Source organism: Triticum aestivum, chromosome 2A (assembly GCF_018294505.1).
Source record: "Triticum aestivum cultivar Chinese Spring chromosome 2A, IWGSC CS RefSeq v2.1, whole genome shotgun sequence".
In the NCBI taxonomy this organism is placed as follows: domain Eukaryota; kingdom Viridiplantae; phylum Streptophyta; class Magnoliopsida; order Poales; family Poaceae; genus Triticum; species Triticum aestivum.
Window position 1 is genome coordinate 445,143,426 of NC_057797.1, and position 15,840 is coordinate 445,159,265.

The following is a 15,840-nucleotide window of genomic DNA, read 5'->3' on the forward strand; positions in this document are numbered from 1 at the left end:
TAGCCCAACAGTCCGGCTGTCCGGAGACCCCCTAATCCAAGACTCCCTCATCCACCATCTCCATGCTAGCCAAGTTGTTGCAACTCCCTCCATCTATGATGACGCGAATAAAACGTTCCTTCACAACTCCCTTCGTATGAAACAAATTATGCCTCTGATTTTGCTCAGCTTGTGTAACCTGCACACTCAAAACACGTTGAGCAAGTAAACATTCATACCTGTCAGCATCCTCAGCAGCCATGTATTGCGTCTCATGATCAGAATCCTCTCCACCGTGTTCTTCATGTGTAATAAGAGCCAAAGTCTCCTCATCATAGTCACTAACGGACTCATACCCACCATCCTCAGTAGCAATCATCACACGTTGAGATTTGCATTCTCTCGCAAAATGTCCACTTCTCTTACAACGACGACAAATAATATCACTTGTGTGCCCTATTGATGCCATGGAAGAAGAAGAGCTCTGCGCAGGCCCGACAGGTGTGCTCTTGGCAGATAGTGGTGGTTGTGCCTGCTTTCTTGTATCATGGCTGGAGGCGGCACCTGATGGAGATGCTGGTGCAGTGGAAGTAGAGGATGCACGTGGTGTCCATGATGAAGATCGACCTGCAGAAAAGTTAGTTCACGCCAATGCCTGTCGATCATGCACTTCACGTTCAGCTTTACAAGCAAGATGGAATAAACGAGTGATATTAGTATACTCATTATACTCTAGAATGGTCTGAATATCTCTATTTAATCCACCTATAAAACGTGCAAGCGTAGCTTCATTCTCCTCAACAATACCACATCTAATCATGCCAGTTTGTAATTCCTGATAATATTCTTCTACATAATTTTTTCCTTGTCTTAAACACTGCAATTTTTGAAGTAATTCACGTTGATAATATGGTGGAACCCAGCGAGTACGCATAGCAGTTTTCAAAGCAGCCCAAGTAGCTGGAATAGGATATAATTTACAATGTTCAGACCACCAAACACATGCAAAACTAGTGAAAACACAAACAGCAGCAGGAACACGTCTCTCCTCGGGATATTGTAAACATGTAAAATGTTGTTCAATTTCTAACTCCCAAGTAAGATATATATCAGGAACATACCTACCCTCAAATGGTGGAATATTCAACTTCAGTTTAGGAAAAAGGTCATGATTTCGTACCTCAGGTGGTGGTGCAACCCTACCATTGCGATGATATACCTAAGGACGACCTGGTGGTGGTGGTGGTGCTGTTGGTTGCACGTAGTTCTGATTTTGATCAACCTCATCCTCGTAATGGTCCTCCACCTCTGCAGTAACAGCAGGAGCGACAGAAGCATCAACAACGGCACCAGAATTTTGCCCAGGGTCAATGGGGACGTGTTGTGCTCGTCCCACTTGATTTGGAAGGCGACGTTGTTGTTGTTGTTGTTGTTGTTGTTGTTGTTGTTGTTGTTGTTGTTGTTGTTGTTGTTGTTGTTGTTGTTGTTGCCGTTGTTGTCGTTGTTGTTGTCGTCGTTGTTGTTGTCGTTGTTGTTATCGTTGTTGTTATCGTTGTTGTTGTTGTCGTTGTTGTTGTCGTTGTTGTTGTTATTGTTGTTGTTGTTGAGGTGTGTTAGGTGCAGTCGGTGGTGGTGGTGGAAGACGCGCGAGCAATTCATTAAACTTGTTATCGAGCTTTGTTTCGAACATCTTCTCCATGCCATCTATCTTCTCCATGGCCTCGTCAAATCTGTTTAGCACATCTTGCACCTGTCCACTCATCATTTGTTGAAATTTATCACGCAACTCCTTATTCGTCATGTTCTCCCAGTCAGTCTTGTCGGCTTGTGATCCTACCATGGTTAGCAGCAATAGAAACACACAAGAATATGATCCTACAGACTACTAACAAGAGATAGTGGTGGGTGTAACAAATCCGTCAAGCAAATCTCAAATTCTTACCAGTTCTTACCCAACACCAGGCAGTGATCGGCAACCGTCGTAGTCAAAACTCTCAAAGCTTGGATAGAGCGATTACCAGGGAAAGTCAAACACACGACGTAGATGTATGTGGAGCTGGGAAGGCTTATAATATGGTAGCAAAAAGGGTCAGCAATAATCAATTCAGAGATGCAAAGTTGAATAAACGCTCAACGATGGTACCGTGTTGGTCCTAGGCTAGACCGTGCTAGAGACGCGAGCCTAGACCACTAACAAAATCACGACGCTGCACGTAAACAAGGGAAAAGCACACTCTGGAACTTTTTTTTCGCTCTGTTTTTTTGGCACTCCTTTTTTGCGCTCCTCTATTTTTTTTGCGAAAAATCACTATAATGGCGAGTGTCGTAAAACTCTTCCCTCGTCAAACTGACACGATGGGCATGAATTTTTTTTACTTTTTTTTTCAGAAATCAAGCCAGCGACGACGAAAAAGTGCGACAAAAAATCACTATGATGGCACGTGGCTCAAAAGACTCAGAAAAGCCTAAAAATAGGATAGGGAAAAAATATTTTTGCCCGTGAAAATTTTGGCCTAAAAACTGCCCGGGGGTCTCCAGACTCTTTTTTCCTTTTTCCTGAAACCTACTCAGGCAAGGAAACACGAATCGGAAATTAGATGGATCTCAAAAACAAACCCAATATGAAAGGAACTCGGATTGGTGGTGGATATATGGTGGTAGGATATGGCAGCGGTGGTGGTATATGGATATAGATTGGTGGTGGTATATGGAGACGAATCGGTGGCGTATAAGTGGTGGTGGTAGATGGCAGAGGCGATGATGATGGTGCGGCGGTGGCGTGACAACTTATGACTAGAACTCGAAACTCTAAAAGACTAGACTCTAAGACCAGCAACTAGACACGACGATGCAACCACAAATTCAACAAAGCAAAATACTGAAAAGACTATGCAAAGGCTCAGACTGGTTCGGATATCATAAAGTAACCCTAATTTTTTTTGGCTTTTTCGTGGACTGTAGGTATGAAGAACAGACTCAATCTAAACTATGAAAAACTGTAAAATCTCACCGAGCAACCTAGAAATCTAGTACCACTTGATAGAGGCGAAGGTGTCCCGATGTTTCAATGAGATATATATCGCTTTCAGTGGGAGTCGACTTTGATGATCCGACTACGAACGTGCAAAGACGTCGCGCCTTAGCAATCGCTAAACCAACTTCCGAGGGTTATTGACCACGCCAGAGCACGATCAACCTGACCACGAGGGTCTATTTCCTGCGAGCAAACAAAGAACAAGCAAGAAACTGAGATTGCAATCTGGATATTGCGAATAAAAGAGGAAAGCTTTATTAATGAAGGTGGGGTTCTGTGACGTCTTGGTCTGGTCGTTGGACACAAACGAAGTACGCGAAGTTGCATCTATGGCGAACTATTAATCTAAACAAAACCCAAAGTCTAAACGACGCCCTAAGGGTTGTATATATGGAGGAAGAGGGGGGGGGGGGATTTGTGGCCCTTGGAGGAGGGGTCCGAAACTAACCCTAACACTTGTTTCCCCACACATACGGACTCTAAAAACAACCTATACTTAAGCATTTCGAAAATACATGGGCCTGGCCCAATAATAAGGTGACGCAGCACCTAGAATAGCATCTAGACGAAATTTATGAAGTGGCATCTTGTATATTTCGTCCAAGGCTTCATGCACTCCTTATGGTGGCTTCAAAGTCCTTAAATCATCACTTGTAACTCCGTTCTTGATCCCCTTGTGCATGCTATCATCTCCATACTTGCTCTTGCTCCAGTGTTCATCCCTCTTATCCATGCTAGGCCCTTCATTTGTAGGCAAAACAAATGTATCCAATTTTGGCAGCATCATATTCTCATGAACATTAGAATCATTACCAAGAAATGAAAGTACCTGGTAATTCAATTGGCGTGCGCGAGCTCTAGTAATTGGTCCAGTGTGTATAGCAGCAGGGGATGTGGGTGTATCAATGGTATTGATGTCCTCATCAATCTGTGTGCCTTGTATTTATTGTTTCTTCCCCCTCTTCTTCTTTGGTAGACCCCAAGACCGCTGCTGATGTCCCTGTGATCGACTACGTAGCCAACGACCCTTCTTCCCTTTCAGCAGGGCTTCCAAGCAAGCCCCCCCTTTGATCATCCCGATATTGCCCATTCCATTCTCTCATGCTTGCAGTAGATTTTGGTACAATAATTGATTGCTCCTATTCTGATGCATAGCCTGATTTTGTACATGCTATTGTTACCTACTTGCTTATCCTAAAATGCTTAGCATAGGTTGGATAGTGATCCATCAGTGACCCCCACCTTGTCGTTGTTGCCCCTGCTTCATCATCGACAACTCGATCAACGTGATCAATGACCAGAGCCCGACACCTCACATCACATCATGCCCCCTTTGTTGCTCGAATTTGCAGAGCTACTATCGAGTGCCGAGGGTGATACCTCGTAACACACTCCTGATGATGACTCTGTCGTGTAGCTATTCGGTCGTGGTCATCGAGGGTTATTCATCCTTTACCACTCCCGATACGACTCTGTCGTGCAACACCTCAAGTGTGAACCTCGAGTGTGGTTCCTCTTGCATTCACCTTGATGATTACATCGAGTGGAATCCATCGAGGGTGATTCCTCGGGTTTTCCTCCTTGATGTTTTGGACACACGGTTACCTTGGCTTTACTTGAGACCTTTGCAAAAGGCGTGCGGGCCCGAAGAGCACCCACAAGATAATTACTGTTGGGGAACGTAGTAATTTTAAAAAATTTCCTACGCACATGCAGGATCATGGTGATGCATAGCAACGAGAGGGGAGAGTGTCTTCCATGTACCCTCGTAGACCGTTAAGCGGAAGCGTTATGACAACGCAGTTGATGTAGTCATACGTCTTCACGATCGACCGATCCTCAATACCGAACGTACGGCACCTCCGCGTTTAGCACACGTTCAGCTCGGTGACGTCCTGTGAACTCACGATCCAGTAGAGCTCGGGGAAAAGTTTCGTCAGCATGACGGCGTGGTGACGATGTTGATGAAGCTACCGCAGTAGGGCTTCGCCTAAACACCGCTATAGTATGACCGAGGTGGATTATGGTGAAGGGGGGCACAACACACGGCTGGGAGAGATCTTTGTGATGAACTTGTGTGTCTAGAGGTGCCCCCTGCCCTTGTATATAAAGGAGCAAGGGGGAGGCTGGACGACCCTTGTTGGTGTGCCGGGAGGAGGAATCCTCCTCCTAGTAGGAGTAGGATTCCTCCCTTTCCTACTCCTACTAGGAGGGGGAAAGGAAGGGGAAGAAAGAGAAGGAAAGGGGGGCGCCGCCCCCCTCTCCTAGTCCAATTCGGACCAGAGGGACGGGGCGCGCTGCTTGCCCTAGGACGGCCCCTCTCTCTTTCCCTTATGGCCCAACAAGGCCCATTAGCCCCCGGGGGGTTCCGGTAACCCCTCCGGTACTCCGGTAAAATCCCGATTTTACCCGAAACTCTTCCGATGTCCAAATGTAGGCTTCCAATATATCAATCTTTATGTCTCGACCATTTCGAGACTCCTCATCATGTCCGTGATCATATCCGGGACTCTGAACTACCTTCGGTACATCAAAACATATAAACTCATAAAACCGACCGTCACAGAACTTTAAGCGTGCGGACCCTACGGGTTCGAGAACTATGTAGACATGACCAAGACATGTCTCCGGTCAATAACCAATAGAGGAAACTGGATGCTCATATTGGTTCCTACATATTCTATGAAGATCTTTATCAGTCAAACCTCATAACACTATATGTTCTTCTCTTTGTCATCGGTATGTTACTTGCCCGAGATTCGATCGTCGGTATCCCAATACCTAGTTCAATCTCGTTACCGGCAAGTCTCTTTACTCGTTCCGTAATGCACTATCCCGCAACTAACTCATTAGTTGTATTTCTTGCAAGGCTTATAGTGATGTCTATTATCGAGAGGGCCCAGAGATACCTCTTCGACAATCAGAGTGACAAATCCTAATCTTGATATATGCCAACTCAACAAGTACCATCGGAGACACTTGTAGAGCACCTTTATAATCACCCAGTTATGTTGTGATGTTTGGTAGCACACAAAGTGTTCCTCTGGTATTCGGGAGTTGCATAATCTCATAGTCATAACAACATGTATAAGTCATGAAGATAGCAATAGCAGTAAACAAAAACGATCAAGTGCTAAGCTAACGGAATGGGTCAAGTCAATCACATCATTCTCCTAATGATGTGATCCCATTTGATCAAATGACAACTCATGTATATGGTTAGGAAACTTAACCATCTTTGATCAATGAGCTAGTCAAGTAGAGGCACACTAGTGACACTATGTTTGTCTACTTATTCACACATGTATTATGTTTCTGGTTAATACAATTCTAGCATGAATAATAAACATTTATCATGAAATAAGGAAATAAATAATAACTTTATTATTGCCTCTAGGGCATATTTCCTTCAATTACATGGCACGGCCGGGTATTCTGGGCCCTTGCCGTAAGTCCACGAGACGGGGCAACGGGGTCACATCGATCGTGAGTCTCTGCTCGTCTCCGCAAGCTAATAATACACTATGGTTTGGGTATTTTTTCTGAGTTGGCCTTTGGCCTTTACATACTAACCACCACGCGAGAATAGTTATGGGCCTCGACGACGTAGTATCAGCCGAAGCTTTGTCAGACATCTAGTTCAGCATTGCGGCATGGTTGGGACGACACCATCATGTAGTGGTGGAGCCTGGACCCGCCCTACGCGCAATGACCCGGAGTGCAACGGGCGATGGGCCTAGACCCCGGAGTGCTTAGGATGTAGACCGGCGGGGATCTCTCTTTTGAGCCTAGGTAGGGCTACGACGTGTTGATCTTCTGAGGCCGGGCATTAACCCAGGAAAGTGTGTCCGGCCAGAGTAATCAAGCATGTAAAACATGGTGCACCCCTGCAGGGAAGATTATCTATTAATAGCCGTGTCCACGATACCGGACGTTCAGACTTATATCCTGATCTTTTACATCTAGAAATGGATACTTGAGATATGTGGAGTCGAGGAAGGATCTCTGGGCATTAATTCTACAACATGCTTGTTAATTATAAACTGCCAATCTTTACTCTTCTACATGCTGCAAGATGCTTCGAGCTGCTTGAAGATGTTAGTCTTCGATAGGCTAGGCCATTCCCTCTATTCTGGCATTCTGCACTTCAGTCCACAGATACAACCCTTCCATTTGATACCAATGCATACTTAGTATAGGTCTGATGCTTGCGAGTACTTTGGATGAGTACTCACAGTTTCTTTGCTCCCCCTTTTCCCCCTTCTTCCTTCTTTCTGGTTGTTGCAACTAGATGGTGGATCCCTGGTGCCAGATGCCACTGCCGATGGATACTACTAGATGGAGACCGCCAACGACCATGAGTAGTTAGGAGGTCCCAAGCAGGAAGCCTTGCCTCTTAGATTGTTGTTGCTTTTGTGTTTGCCTTCTTAAGGCATCCTTGTTTTACTTATGTCTGTACTCAGATATTGTTGCTTCCGCTGACTCGTTTGTATTCGAGCTTCAGTATTCGAGCCCTCGAGGCCCCTGGCTTGTAATATTAAGCTTGTATTATTTTAATTTGTGTCTAGAGTTGTGTTGTGATATCTTCCCGTGAGTCCTTGATCTTGATCGTACACATTTGCATGTATGATTAGTGTACAGTCAAATCGGGGGCATCACAATCATATAATGTTAGCTCGCGTTTTTTGGCTTTTTTAGTGAAGTGTAGGATCGGAAGTATGTCTAGAGGGGGGTGATTAGACTACTTGACCAAATAAAAATCTAGCCTTTTCCCAATCTTAATTCTTGGCAGATTTTAGCAACTTAGCACAAGTCAAGAAAACAACCTACACATGCAATTGTAAGAGTATAGCAGCGGAATGTAAAACAATTGCATATGAAGGTAAAGGGAGGAGTTTGGTGGGAGCAAATGCAATGTAGACACGGAGATTTTTGGCATGGTTCCAATAGGTGGTGCTATCGCACATCCACGTTGATGGAGACTTCAACCCACGAAGGGTAACGGTTGCGCGAGTCCACGAAGGGCTCCACCCACGAAGGGTCCACAAAGAAGCAACCTTGTCTATTCCACCATGGTGATCACCCACGAAGGACTTGCCTCACTAGGGTAGATGTTCACGAAGTAGGCGATCTCCTTGCCCGTACAAACTCCTTGGTTCAACTCCACAATCTTGACGAAGGCTCCTAAGTGACACCTAACCAATCTACGAGACACCACTCTCCAAGAGGTAACAAATGATGTGTTGACGATGAACTCCTTCTCTTGTGCTTCAAATGATAGTCTCCCCAACAATCAACTCTCTCTCATTAGATATGATTTTGTGGAAAGATGATTTGAGTGGAAAGCAACTTGGGGAAGGCTAGAGATCAAGATTTATGTGGTTGGAATGAAGTATCTTGACCTCAACACAAGTGTAGGTGGTTCTCTCTCAGAAAATGTATGTTGGAAGTGTAGGCATGTTCCGATGGCTCTCTCCACGAATGAAGAGTGGGTGGAGGGGTATATATAGCCTCCACACAAAATCTAACCGTTACACACAAATCACCAAACTCGGTGGGACCAAATCATACAACTCGGTCAGACCGATTTAGTTCATAATGTGACTGTTAGGGTTTTCGGCAGGACCGACATGTCAACTTGGTGGGACCGATATCATTAGGGTTAGGGCATAACGTAATCTCGGTGAGACCGATTACACAAACTCGGTGAGACCGATTTTGCTAATAGACTAACCAAAGAGTTGGTCAGGCAATCCCGGTGGGACCGATTCGCTCTCTCGGTAGGACCAAAACATTACAAAAGGGAAACAAAGAGTTTGCATTGCAATCTCGGTGGGACCGATCGCTCATCTCGGTTGGACCGAAACGTTACAAAGGGAAACAGAGAGATTATAATCCCATCTCGGTGAGACCGAGATCCCTATTGGTGGGACCGAAAAGACTAGGGTTTGTGGCAGTGGCTATGTCAAGTGAACTCGGTGGCGCCGGATAGATCAAATCGATGGGGCCGAGTTTGACTTTTGGTTTGGGATATATTTGGATATGAGAAAGTGGTTGAGGGCTTTGGAGCATATCACTAAGCACTTGGAGCAAGAACCTCATTAAGCAACACCTGACCCCTCTTAATAGTATTGGCTTTTCCTATGGACTCAGTGTGATCTTGGATCACTATAAATGAAATGTAGAGTCTTGTGCTTTGAGCTTGAGCCAATCCTTTTGTCCTTAGAATTTTGAGGGGTCCACTTTGTAATCCATGCCATGCCAATCATTGAGCTTTTCCTGACATATTTATCTTCAAGTAGCATTAGCTCAATGAGCTATATGTTGTTAGGAATTACCAAAACCACCCAGGGATAGTTGCACTTTCAATCTCCCCCTTTTTGGTAATTGATGACAACATATAGATCAAAGCTTCGACAAATGATTATAAGATTGAAAAACATCGTCGCTTTGAGAAGTATGTGATAAGAAAGAGCTGCCCCTAAATTTGTGCATTATTTAAAATTTGCTTTTGAATGCAAATGCACAATCGATTAGGATCATGGGTTACTCTTCCATGTCACATACATCTTGGTGGAGCGCTCAAAATGATAGAAATTAAAAGCATGCACTCATCACCAAGCAAGTGAATGATCATATATGGAATATAAAGGATATCATCATTCAACCAAACATTAAGGTAGCATACGATCATCCACATGATTATATAAGTATGTCACAAGGACATAAAGTATCTCACACAAGTACACAATAAAGTAGTTCAACCAAAATAGCAAGAGAGATAAAAAGCAAGACACTCTCTCTCGAAGCCTATGATCTATACATGTTTCTCCCCCTTTGGCAACAAGTTACCAAAAAGTTCGAAAATGCATAGTGCTATACGTCTCTCAGGCTTGGTCTTCGGGAGGTGGTGTAGATAGAACTCCAAGGACGAAGGCTTCCGACGATGTAGTTGGAGCTGATGGAGTGGGTGATGGAGGTGGCACTGGAGCTGTAGCTGCTGGTGCTGACACTTAAGCTCTGGCATCTGAGCCTGGTACTGCATCAGACCTCGGACCTCGTGGCACACGCTTAAAAGCACCAGTGGCTGCTTTTCCTCTCCTCTCCTCTGCTTCCTCCTGAAGCTGCTCAACTGCAGTCTGAATCTCAGTCACCTTCAGATCAAGATCATAGAATTTTGTTTCCACAATCCTCTCCAGCCTCTCCTGATTTTGAGTCAGGGTGGCCAAGCCCTTCTCAATCCTTAGTGTAGCTTGAATCAGATAGCCTAACTGATCTTGCTTGCTCTTCAGGAAGACTCGAGATCCTCTTTAACACTTGGTGTCGGTGTCAAAACCAGCGGATCTCGGGTAGGGGGTCCCGAACTGTGCGTCTAGGCCGGATGGTAACAGGAGGCAGGGAACACGATGTTTTACCCAGGTTCGGGCCCTCTTGATGGAGGTAAAACCCTACGTCCTGCTTGATTAATATTGATGATATGGGTAGTACAAGAGTAGATCTACCACGAGATCAAGGAGGCTAAACCCTAGAAGCTAGCCTATGGTATGATTGTTGTATATGGAGTTGATTGCCTACGGACTACAACCCTCCGGTTTATATAGACATCGGATAGGGTTAGGGTTACATAAAGTTGGTTACAATGGTAGGAGATCTTCAATATCCGCATCGCCAAGCTTGCCTTCCATGCCAAGGAAAGTCCCATCCGGACACGGGACGAAGTCTTCAATCTTCTATCTTCATAGTCCAGGAGTCCGGCTGAAGGTATAGTCCGGCTACCCGAACACCCCCTAATCCAGGACTCCCTCACTAGCCCCTGAACCAGGCTTCAATGACGACGAGTCCGGCGCGCAAATTGTCTTCGGCATTGCAAGGCGGGTTCCTCCTCCAAGTCCTTCATAGAAGATTATAAACACCAAGAGTAGTGTCCGGCTCTGCAAAATAAGTTTCCACATATTGCCATAGAGAGAATAATATTAACACAAATCAAATCTGCTGACGTATTCCGCAGTGCGCCATCACACTACGGCCAAGTCCTTTACTCGAATCGTTTTTACTTTTCCACCTCAGCATGTTTTGCGAGGCGGTTTCCTTGGCACGTCTTGTCAAAGCAGAGATCATGTACCCCCCTTACGGGATTCTCATCAATACGGACGTGGGTAACCCAACCACGCCATTTATCACGGCGCTTGGGAGGCAAGCGAGTTTTACTAGGCTGGTGGGGACGCACAACCGCATCCGCCCATATAAGGGGATAAGGATCCACCTTTTTACCTACCCTTCTTCCTCCTTTGCCTATCCATCTCCTGCGCGCTTGAGCTCCAGCACCCAAGCCTGCACTTCCCACCTCAACCTTCTCCAGCAATGTCCAGAGCAGGAGGCAAGTGGATGGTCTCCTCCGTTACGGAGGGCCAAGTCAAGAAGCTAAGGAAGGCCGGATACCTCTCTAAGGACATCGCGCACCGGCTTCCCTAAAAGGGGCAGCTTCTCCCCACCCCAAGGCCCCATGAGAGGGTAGTATTTCTTCCCCACTTCCTCCGCGGACTGGGTTTTCCACTCCACCCATTTGTCCGGGGGCTCATGTTCTACTACGGCCTGGATTTCCATGATCTGGCCCCAAACTTCATCCTCAACATCTCGGTGTTTATCGTCGTGTGCGAGGCTTTCCTCCGCGTCCGCCCTCATTTTGGCCTCTGGCTCAAGACCTTCAACGTCAAGCCCAGGGTGGTGCACGGCAGCCAGGCGGAGTGCGGAGGCGCCATGGCAAACAAGATGGCCAACATCCTATGGTTCGAGGGCTCTTTTGTGGAGACCCTAAAGGGGTGGCAATCCGGGTGGTCTTACATCACCGAGCCACGTGATCCGAACTGGATCGCAGCCCCCGAGTTCCGATCCGGACCCCCACGCGGCTTATCTCCTGGAAAGAGACGGGCCTGTCGTGGGGTGACGAAAAAGAGGTGACCGGATTGCAAACATGCATCCAGTCCCTAGTGAACAAGCCAATCCGGCTTGTTAATGTAATCCAGGTTATGCTCGTCCGCCGGATCCTCCCGTGCCAACAACGGGATCTTAATCTGTGGGAGTTCGACCCGGCGCAGCACCAAACCCTTAGAAGGCTCTTCGACACAACGTACGAAGATGCCTGGAAGGTGCTATTCAAGGGCGCTGAGGCTCCCGCATCCGCTTCTGAGGACCGCGGATACAGCTCGCAGCGTCACGCTAGCGAGGTAAGCTATCTTCACCTTTTACAGGATGTTAAGATTTTTTCATAGTTTGACTCTATGCGGGATCTAAACTCCCTTACCTTTGACAGGCTTGGCGAGCGGTATCCGGACCAATTAACTGTCCGGCTCTGCTGCCCGAAGACCCAGCCCCAGCTCTACTAGTGAAGCTGCTGGTTCCGGCGCCTTATGTGGTGCCGGAGAAGAAGGCCAAGAAGAAGAAGACCACGGGGACTCGAAAGAGTGCCTGTAATGTGGTGGTGTCGGACTCGTCATCCGACGAGTATGAGACGCCCTCCTCCCGTGAAAACGAGGAGGAGGAAGAAGAAACCTCTCTCCCTCCAGCGGGGGGAGGAAAGAAGAGGAAGGCCGGCCCAATGGGGGAGGCCGAGGGGTCTAGGAAGAGGAAGACCCCTCCGCCGGAGTACTCCCCCGACGCCGAAGAGGGTGAAGAGGAGTGGCCAGACAGGGCCAAGCGTCCGGCGAAATCATAAGTTCGGATATCAAAGTAACTCATGATGTTCCTTTGTCGCACAGCTTTCCCTAATGTCGATCATAATTATGCAGCCCGCCCCGGGCCGAACTCAACGAGTCATCGAGCGGCTCCCTGGATTCATCGGACGTGAACTCCGTTCCACCCGCTCTCTCCCCCCGCACTGCGGACGACGCCGAAGTGGCGTCGCGACAAGCTCTGGGGCAGGAGGAGGTGGTCCTGGAGGAGCCGCAAGGCAACCCCCCGGACTCCAGGAGTAAAGGGGACAAGACCCCCTAGGGCTCCAAGTCCGGCTTTGAGCCGGACACCGTGCCGGAATCTTCAACAATTCCGGACCGCGGAAGGCGAACTCCTTCCAAGAGGAGCAAGCCTTCTAAGCCGGCAGCCTCCGTCCAACTGGAGGCGCCGGACAATCTGCTGGAGGTGCTTGAAGGCGCCTCCATCGACGAGGAGCACCGTACTATTATGAGTATGGTTATCCAGAAGGTTCAGTCCGCCAAGAGCGGACTGACTGAAGCTTGCGCTAGCCTTCTAACAGGCTTCGAGGTAAGTAAAACTATGTAAAAATATTACCACATAGACAGTAGCCCCTGATGCTCTGTTTGGCGTTCGGAAAGAAAAGCCGAATAGAGGATCTATTAAATTTCGCAGGAGTCTAACAATAAAGAGTCAATATGCGTATGCAGGCTTCACTGCTATCCACCGCCGCACTGACGGCGGAGGTGGGTGTCCTGAAACAGGACCTCGAGCGGACCGAGCAAGAGCTCGGCCTGGCCAAGCGGCAGCTCAAGGAAAAAGAAGGTAAGAAATACCTTACAGAAAAAGTGCCTATAGAAAGGCTTGATTGCAAAAAAGAGTAACAGGATTGTACTGCTTATTGTAGGGGCCACAACTGAGGTGGCAACCCTTAAGCAGGCGCTGTCTGAGGCCGAAAAGAAAATGGCCGCGGAGCGCACCGAGCGAGACAGACTTGGGGCTCAGGTCGGCGAGGTGCAGCAAGAGCTTCAGGCTCTCATGAAAAAACATGAGAGTTTGGAGCTTGAGTCAAAGGCGCAAGCATCCGAGCTCGCGACGGCCCTTGAGACTGCCAAGTCTGCCAAGGCCGAAGCCCAAAAGGCCCTCCAAGAGTTGGAGGAGATGAGGAAGATAGCAGCGGGTAAGGCATTCTTCATGCAAAGCAGAAATATAAAAGTAAACTACTTGTTACTTACCCGAATCCGGAGCTCTCCAGGGGCATTAGCAGATCTTCCCTGCAGCGTATCCGATGCCGCCGCATTCTACCGAGCTGAAGAGGGCAGCTCGACGGGAAGGTGTTCTGGTCTCAGTATTCTGAGGCTGGTCACCCTGTGCCTTTGAGCAACCAGCTTAAACAGCTGGCCGAGCTCCACAAGGCGGCCGAACAGGCCATGAAGGGCTTCATAGTTCGGCTGTGGCCCGGAGAGGCCCTGCCTGGGAGCTATTTCGGGCTGGTGCGGCGGCTGGTGGAGGCCCGTCCGAGGCTCGAGGTCATCAAGCGCTCCGTCTGCATCGAAGGTGCCTGTCGGGCCCTTGCCCGTGCAAAGGTGCACTGGGGTAAGCTGGACGGTGAGAAGCTTGTGAAGGACGGGCCGCCGCCGGGGAAGGAGCATCGCAAGCCCGAGAACTACTACAAGGATGTTCTTGCAGGCGCCCACCTTGTGGCGGATGAATGTACCAAGGATGTGATTTTTGAATGAACTCGCTCGTGTTTATCATGTGCGCTGAAAACTTGTTCATATGCGCTAAGCAATGCTTATTGAATTTAAAATATTACTTTCTGTGCGGCCGTTTATCAAAAAATTGAGAGATGGCCAGTCGTCGGCTTCTGCCCCCATGCCACTAGTGCTGGGGTGTTCGGGATAAACCCGAGCGCTCTTTTTCCCATAGTTGGGTCCTTCGAGGGAGGCGCTCAGCACAACGAACCAGGCAATCGGACTATAATGCTTGAACACTCTCACTTAGCCATAGAACTCTATAATTTTAAATTTCGGCGAAGCCCCTAGTTCGGAAGACCGAGTTCGGGGCGCTATCCACGCCTTGGCCGGACAAAGCCAGCTCCTCGCTCGAAGCGGCATAAGTCTTTAGGGACTCGAAAAACCTCTCGACCAACGACCTGTCTCTCACCTCATCATGACAGTCAGTTTTAGCTTTCTCCACTGAGGTGCTTAACCCAGCTCAACCGGGGCACAATCGCAGTGGTTCTCCTAGTGCTACCTTAGCCGATAGGGCGGAACGTAAGTCACCAAAACATAGGAGCCAGGCAAACCCAACTATTTACCCAAATCATGATTCGGAGCCGATGCATATAGTGCTATAAGTTCGGGGTGCCGCACTTGTGAAAGTGTACGGACTTCTCACACCATAATGAGGGGTACTGAAGCCCCTGGCGTGTTTGCCGTACCATGGTGTACGGGTGCAATCATGTCATTTAATAAACATATATGTGAAAAGAGGATAATGCAAAAAATAGACAAGAAGCATTGTCTATAGAGAGGCTATTTATCAAAGCCGAATGATGCAAATAGTGCGGTAAGCAAAATATATTGGATTATTCAGTATGTCCTGACCAGGGGCAGGCCACGGAATTGTATTTAAAACAGGTATACCGCTCGTAACAGAGACCACCTGGGAGTTCCATAATGCGGCATGGCTTGTCTGTCTCCCTAGATCTTGCATAGTTTGTGCGGCAGGCGAATTGCCGAACAGGTCGTCCGAAGTATGGAGTCTTGAAAGTAAGAAAAAATTAAAAAAAGGAATCTGGCAGCCCCTAGTACGTTTTAAGCCGTATTTTGGGCATGCCGTTATTGTGCCCCTTCCCCTGTGCGCATGGTATTTCAAGGGCGTAGTTATGTACGCGAGGTACTGGTTTCGCTATGTCACGAAAGCTGGGGTTGGGGCCGCATTGCTACGCTTGCTCAGAGTGTGCCAGGCGGTCCTGCTGTGGGTTACTCCGGGCGCGCTTGGCAGTGTCTGGCTTTTTAATGGCCGGACTGGAGAATTGCCTAAGAAGGCTACTTTGTACCTCCACTACGAGAGCCGCCGTGTGCTCCTCCGTACGGAGGGAGCGTTCGGTGTTTCCGTTGACCATAATTACTCCT